Below are 7,144 nucleotides of genomic sequence, written 5' to 3'. Positions count from 1 at the left end.
ACTTCTAAATAACAATAGGTCAAAGAGTAAATTGCAAGGAAAATTTTAAACATTTCAAAGTGAATGATAATGAAAATACAACATATCGAATATATGGAATACAGATAATCAGTCATTAGGCCAGAGGTTCCCCAAATTTCTTGGTTCACAATGCCTTCCTTCATTGTCTCAGTAAGTTTTTACAGTTTCCCTGGCCCAAAAAAAAAACCACACAAGAGTTACATTTATTAAGTACAGTCATACGTTGCTTAATGAAGGGAATACATTCTGAGAAAGGCATCGTTGGGCGATTTCATAATTGTGCAAACATCACAGAGTATACTTACACAAACCTAGATGGTATGGTCTACTACACACCTAGGCTATATAATAGGGCCTATTACTCCTAGGCTACAAACCTGTATAGCATGTTACTATACTGAATACTGTAGGCAATGAGAACACAATGGTAAGTATTTGTGTATGTGAATATATCTAAACATAGAGGCCGGGAGCAGTGACTCATGCCTGTAATCCCAGCACTTTGGCAGGCCGAGTCAGACAGATCATCTGAGGTCAGGAATTTGAGACCAGCGTGGCCAACATGGTGAAACCTCGTCTCTACTAAAAATACAAAAAATTAGCCAGATGCGGTGGCAGGCACCTGTAATCCCAGCTACTTGGGAGGCTGAGGCAGGAGAATGGCATGAACCCAGGAGGCGGAGCTTGCAGTGAGTTGAGATCACACCACTGCACTCCAGCCTGGGCGAAAGAGCGAGATTCCATCTCAAAAAAAAAGAAAAGATGGTAAAAATACGGCATAAAAAATTGAAAATGGTATACCTGTATAGATCACTTACCATGAATGAAGCTCGCAGGACTTGAAAGTTGCTCAGGGTGTCAGTCAGTGAATGTGAAGGCCTAGGACATTACTGTACACTACAGTATACATAAAGTATACAGTGTTTACTTTATAAACACTGGACACTTCGGCTACATTAAATATATTCAAAATTTTTTTCTTCAATAATAAATTAACCTTCGCTTACTGTTACGTTTTTCTTTTTCTTTTCTTTTCTTTTTTTTTTTTTGAGACAGAGTCTCACTCTGTCACCCAGGCTGGAGTACAGTGGCACAATCTCAGCTTACTGCAACCTCCACCTCCCAGGTTCAAGCAATTCTAATTCCTCAGCCCCCAGAATAGGTGAGACTACAGGCACCTGCCACCATACCCTGCTAATTTTTGTATTTTTAGTAGAGATGGGGTTTTGCCATGTTGGCCAGGCTGGTCTTGAACTCTTGGCCTCAAGTGATCTACCCGCCTCGGCCTCCCAAAGTGCTGGGATTATAGGCATGAGCCAACACACCCACCCCACTATAACTTTTTTACTTTATAAACTTTTAAAGTTTTCTCTAACTTTTTTACTCTTTTGTAATAACACTTATCTTAAAACATACATCGTATAGCTGTACAAAAATATTTTTTTCTTTATATCCTTATTCTATAAGGTTTTTTTTTTTCTTTGAGATGGAGTCTCGCTCTCCGCCCAGGCTGGAGTGCAATGGCATCATCTCGGCTCACTGTAGCCTTTGCCTCCTGGGTTCAAGCTATTTCCGCTGCTAATTTTTGTATTTTTAGTAGAGACGGGGTTTCACCATGTTGGCAAGGATGGTCTTGAACTCCTGACTTCAAGTCATCTGCCCACCTCAGCCACCCAAATTACTGGGATTACAGGCATGAGCCATGGCATCCGGCCTGTTTTTTTTCTATTTTAAAAAATTTTCACTTTCTTTTTACTGTTTAAACTTTTGTTACAAACTAAGACACAAACACACATATCAGCCTAGCCTTATAGAGGGTCAGGATCACCAATATCACTGTCTTCCACCTCTACATCTTGTCCCACTGGAAGGTCTTCAGGGTCAATTACATGCACAGATCTGTCATTTCCTATCATAACAATGCCTTCTTCTGAAATGCTTCCTGAAGGACCTGCCTGAGGCTCTTACTGGAGTGGTGTCACTCTTTTTAGAAATACGTTCATGGTGATTTGCTTGATTTCTTTCTTTCTCTCTCTTTCTTTCTTTCTTTCTTTCCTTCTTTTTTTTTAAATTGTAGATTTGTTTGTAAGCAGGTAACATATGATGGACATTCCTCTCTCTCAATGAAAACCTTTCCATAATAGGGTCTATGTTTTCAAACTTTTTTTTTTTTTTTTTTTTGAGATGGAGTCTTGTTCTTGCCCCCCAGGCTGGAGCGCAATGGTGTGATCTGGGCTCCTTGCAACCTCCTCCTGGGTTCAAGCGATTCTCCTGCCTCAGCCTCCCGAGTAACTGAAATATCTTACATGCACCTGCCACCACTTCCAACTAATTTTTATATTTTTAGTAGAGATGGAGTTTCACCATGCTGGCCAGGCTAGTCTCGAACACCTGACCTCAAGTGATCCACCCACCTTGGCCTCCCAAAGTGCTGGGATTATAGGCATGAGCCACTGCGCCCAGCCTGTTTTCAAACTTTTTAAGGAGCTTTTTGAGATCTGCAAAAGCTTCTGCTAAACCCTTCACTGTGAATTTTCTTGGCAGTTCTTGTGTTATATTTCCTATGGTTTCCTTTTCTCTTGCCACTTATTCAGCTACACGTTCTTGTTCCATTTCCAACAACTCTTCATTAGTCAATTCTTCAGGAACCACCTCTAGGAGCTCCTCAATGTTGTCATCCTCATTCACGCCTAGGTTAAAGTTGTTTGCCATCTTAACCACAGCCTTGCTGATTTTGCAGCCTCCCCATCCTTGGCAAATCCTTTAAAACCATGGACAAATCTCTTGAGTCTCTTCATCCAGATGCCATCCATACACTCCTTGGTGACATCACCCAAGCCCAAGCAAGATTCTTCTTAATGCAGTCATAGATGTTGTAATCCTTCCAGAATTGCATCATTGTTTTCTCAAGGTCTTCTTCAGTTGCAGCAATAGCCTGAAAGAAGGTCCTCCTCAGGTAGTGGGCTTTAAAAGCTGCTATAACTGGCAGGGCATGGTGACTCACCTCTGTAATCCCAGCACTGTGGGAGGCCAAGACAGGCAGAACACGAGGTCAGGAGTACAACACCAGCCTGGCCAACATGGCGAAACCCTGTCTCTACTGAAAATACAAAAATTAGCCAGGCATGGTGGCGCACGCCTGTAATCCCAGCTACTCAGGTGGCTGAAGCAGGAGAATTGCTTGAACCAAGGAGGCGGAGGTTGCAGTGAGCCAAGACGGCGCCACTGCACTCCAGCCTGGGCGACAGAGTGAGACTCCATCTCAAAAAAAAAAAAAAAAAGAAAAAAAAGAAAGCTGCTGTAATTCCTTGATCCATTGGATCAAAGAGGTGGTATTTGGAGAGAGAAACACCATTTTGATGTTGGGATGAAGAGCGCAAAAAAAAGGAGGATGTGCAGGAGCATTATCAGCAGTAAGCAATAGCTCACGCCTATAATCCCAACACTTTGGGAGGCTGGGGCAGGAGTTCAAGATCCATCTGGCCAACATGGTGAGACTCCGTCTCTACAAAAAAACACAAAAATTAGCCGGGTGTGGTGGCTTGCACTTGTCATTCCAGCTACCCAGGAGGCTGGGGTGGGAAAATTGCTTGAGCCCAAGAGGTGGAGGTTGCAGCGAGCCAAGATCATACCACTGCACTCCAGCCTGGGTGACAGAGCAAGATCTTGTCTCAAAAACAAAATAAACTAAAAAACAATAAGCAGAAGCTTGGAAAGTTCATAATCCTCCAAACAGAACTTCTCCATTCTACTGGCATAGTAATTCAGGAGAGAATCCTGGAAGAGGATTCAAGACTATTGAGTAATGCAGTACACTGGCCTGTGGGAGCTTATTGATATGCTTGAAGGTCCTGGGGCTCTCCCTGTGCCAGATCACACACAAAGAGTTTCCACTTGTAGCCTGCAACATTGTCCCCATGCAAGACTGTTATCCTGTGCTCAAAAGCCTTGAAACCTGGTATTACCTTGACCTTCGTCCTTGCGGATGAAAGTCCTGTTAGGCATCCATTCCAGAAGAGTTCTCTCTATATTGAAAGTCTGCCCTGGCAAGTATTTTCCTCCGCAATCAGTTTATCTGAAGTCTCCAAAAATTCTTCAGCTGTCTTCACATCAGCACTCACAGACTCGCCACTCACTTTCACATTATGCAATGGATAACAATTCTGAAACTGTTTAAACCACCCAGAGCAAACAGTAAATTCAACATCATAGTCAGGTCCAGGCTTTTCTTTGATCACTGCAAACAAACTTTTTGCTTTGGCTGTGTTGGTCATGGTGCTGAGAGGGATGTGCTTCTGTGCTTCTGTGTATGGCCTTCAATCCAGGTCATTAGAAGTATCTCCATATCTGATATAGGACCTTTCTCAAATTTAACAGCTTCCATCATTTAGTTATTCTATTTTTTGGGGGGGAGGGGGGACTGAGTCTCGCTCTGTGGCCCAGGCTGGAGTGCAGTGGCCAGATCTCAGCTCACTGCAAGCTCCACCTCCCAGGTTTACGCCATTCTTCTGCCTCAGCCTCCCGAGTAGCTGGGACCACAGGCGCCTGCCACCTCACCCGGCTAGTTTTTTGTATTTTTTAGTAGAGACGGGGTTTCACCGTGTTAGCCAGGATGGTCTCGATCTCCTGACCTCGTGACCCACCCGTCTCGGCCTCCCAAAGTGCTGGGATTACAGGCTTGAGCCACGGCGCCCGGCCTAGTTATTCTTATTCTTCAAAATCATAGCTGTGGTGGAATGGGACATACCTGCCTGATATACAAACATTATCACTAACTTTACACTTTTGTAGTTCTTAATCACTTTTTTTTTTTTTTTTTGAGATGGAGTTTCATTCTTGTTGCCCAGGCTGGAGTACAATGGCACGATCTTGGCTCACTGCAACCTCCACTTCACAGGTTCAGGTGATTCGCCTGCCTCAGCCTTCCCGAGTAGCTGGAATTAAACAGACCTAGCTAATTTTGTGTTTTTAGTAGAGACGGGGTTTCTCCATGTTGGTCAGGCTGGTCCCAAACTCCCGACCTCAGGTGATCCGCCCGCCTTGGCCTCCCAAAGTGCTGGGATTACAGGCAAGAGCCACCGCACCTGGCCGGTTCTTAATCATCACTTTTAATCTTTTTTTTTTTTTTTTTTTTTGAGACAGAGTCTTACTCTGTCGCCCACACTGGAGTGCAGTGGCGAGATCTCACTGCATCTCACTGCAAGCTCCGCCTCTCAGCTCCAGAGTTCATGCCATTCTCCTGGCTCAGCTTCCCACCTCCCCAACTCCAATAGCTGGGCCTGCAGGCATCCACCACCATGCCCAGCTAATTTTGTTTTTGTATTTTTAGTAGAGACAGGATTTCACCCTGTTAGCCAGATGGTCTCGATCTCCTGACCTTGTGATCTGCCCGCCTCAGCCTCCCAAAGCTCTGGGATTACAGGCGTGAGCCACTGCGCCTGGCCCAATCACTTTCAATCTTTTTCTGGGTCGATCACTCAATGTGGCTCTTACTAACAACATTAGCCATGATTTTTGAATGCTAAGGGCTGTAATGAACAAAACACAAGATTAATCGTGTATGTTGCCTATTGTTGACCAAAACATTGTTATGTGGCACATGACTGTAGTTATAGCCAAACAATTTAATAAGTATTTAAATCCTAACAACTTACTAGCCATTTGAAAAAAAGAATACAGAGTTGAAAGAATAGATAATATTCATATTTCATCACAGTTAAATAACAGAATTGCATCATATGGAATGTGTGTACCTGTTGAGCCCTGTACTACTTCTCAAACCTTGGAACCAGATTGGATACCACCACCCTTATTCCCTGCTCCACGTTGATTTTCACATGCTACTTGCCTTTAACATAGTTGTGCTGAACATGATGACATACCACAAAGATATGTCATCAAAAAGACTGTTTTGTAATCTCTTATTGAAACTATGAATTACCTCAAGCTATATAGTTTTAGTTTGTATGGTATCATTGTATTTTCCTTGAATTTTGAAAACATCCCATGCCACCCCTGTGAGTTTGCTGCAGTGCCCCAGACACTTTGGCTCAGATTGAGAGGGAAATGTATAGAATAGAATGTAGATATTGAAAGAACAGTATGAGAAGATAACTATAGTCAAATGTAGCAAGTAGGTACACGCTACCAGGATTTAGAGAAGCATTATAGAGAAAGTCTAAATTGCTTTGAGTAGACTATAAGTAGAATTCTGGAAACTGAAGACACAACCAATGAAAATTCTAAAGAAATTAAGGAAGCAGCTACTGAAAACTGGAGGAAGGGTGGATTCTTTCATGTAGTGACAGAAAGCCAAAGAGAAAGTGTCTGTATCCTGATGACATTATCTCAGTCACTGGACCCAGCTTTGCTTGACTCCAGATGAACTCCTAGACAATAAATTCTATATTCTGCTTAAACAGATTTAAATTATGTTTTTAATACTTATAACTGATCATTAATGAAATCTGTATTAAATAAATAACCTGCTACTTGTGAGGCTGAGGCAGGAGGATTGCTTGAGCCCTGGAAGTGGAGGTTGCAGTGAGCCAAGATTGTGCCATTGCACTCCAGCCTGGGTGACAGAGTAAGACCCCATCTCAAAAATAAATAAATAAATAACCTGTTGTGGGTTTTTTTGTTTTGTGTTTTGGGGTTTTTTGTTTTTGTTTTTGTTTTTTTTTTTTTGAGGCGGAGTCTCACTCTGCCGCCCAGGCTGGAGTGCAGAAGCACAATCCCGGCTCACTACAACCTCTGCCTCCTGGGTTCAAGCGATTCTCCTGCCTCAGCCTCCTGAGTAGCTGGGATTACAGGCACACGCCACCACACCTGGCTAATTTTTGTATTTTTAGTAGAGACAGGGTTTCACTCACCATGTTGGTCAGTCTGGTCTCAAACTCCTGACCTTGTGATCTGCCCACCTCGGCCTCCCAAAGTGCTGGGATTACAGGCGTGAGCCACTGCACCCGGCATAAATAACCTATTGTTGAAAATGAGAAACAAGTTCTTTGTTGAACATTTGCTGCTGCCTTTAATAATAATAAACTGGCCAGGCGCAGTGGCTCACGCCTGTAATCCCAGCACTTTGGGAGGCCGAGACAGGTGGATCACGAGGTCAGGAGAT

The sequence above is a fragment of the Piliocolobus tephrosceles genome, chromosome 11, assembly GCF_002776525.5.
Source record: "Piliocolobus tephrosceles isolate RC106 chromosome 11, ASM277652v3, whole genome shotgun sequence".
In the NCBI taxonomy this organism is placed as follows: domain Eukaryota; kingdom Metazoa; phylum Chordata; class Mammalia; order Primates; family Cercopithecidae; genus Piliocolobus; species Piliocolobus tephrosceles.
The sequence above is the reverse complement of the archived record's forward strand: the minus strand, read 5'-3'. Positions refer to the sequence as shown.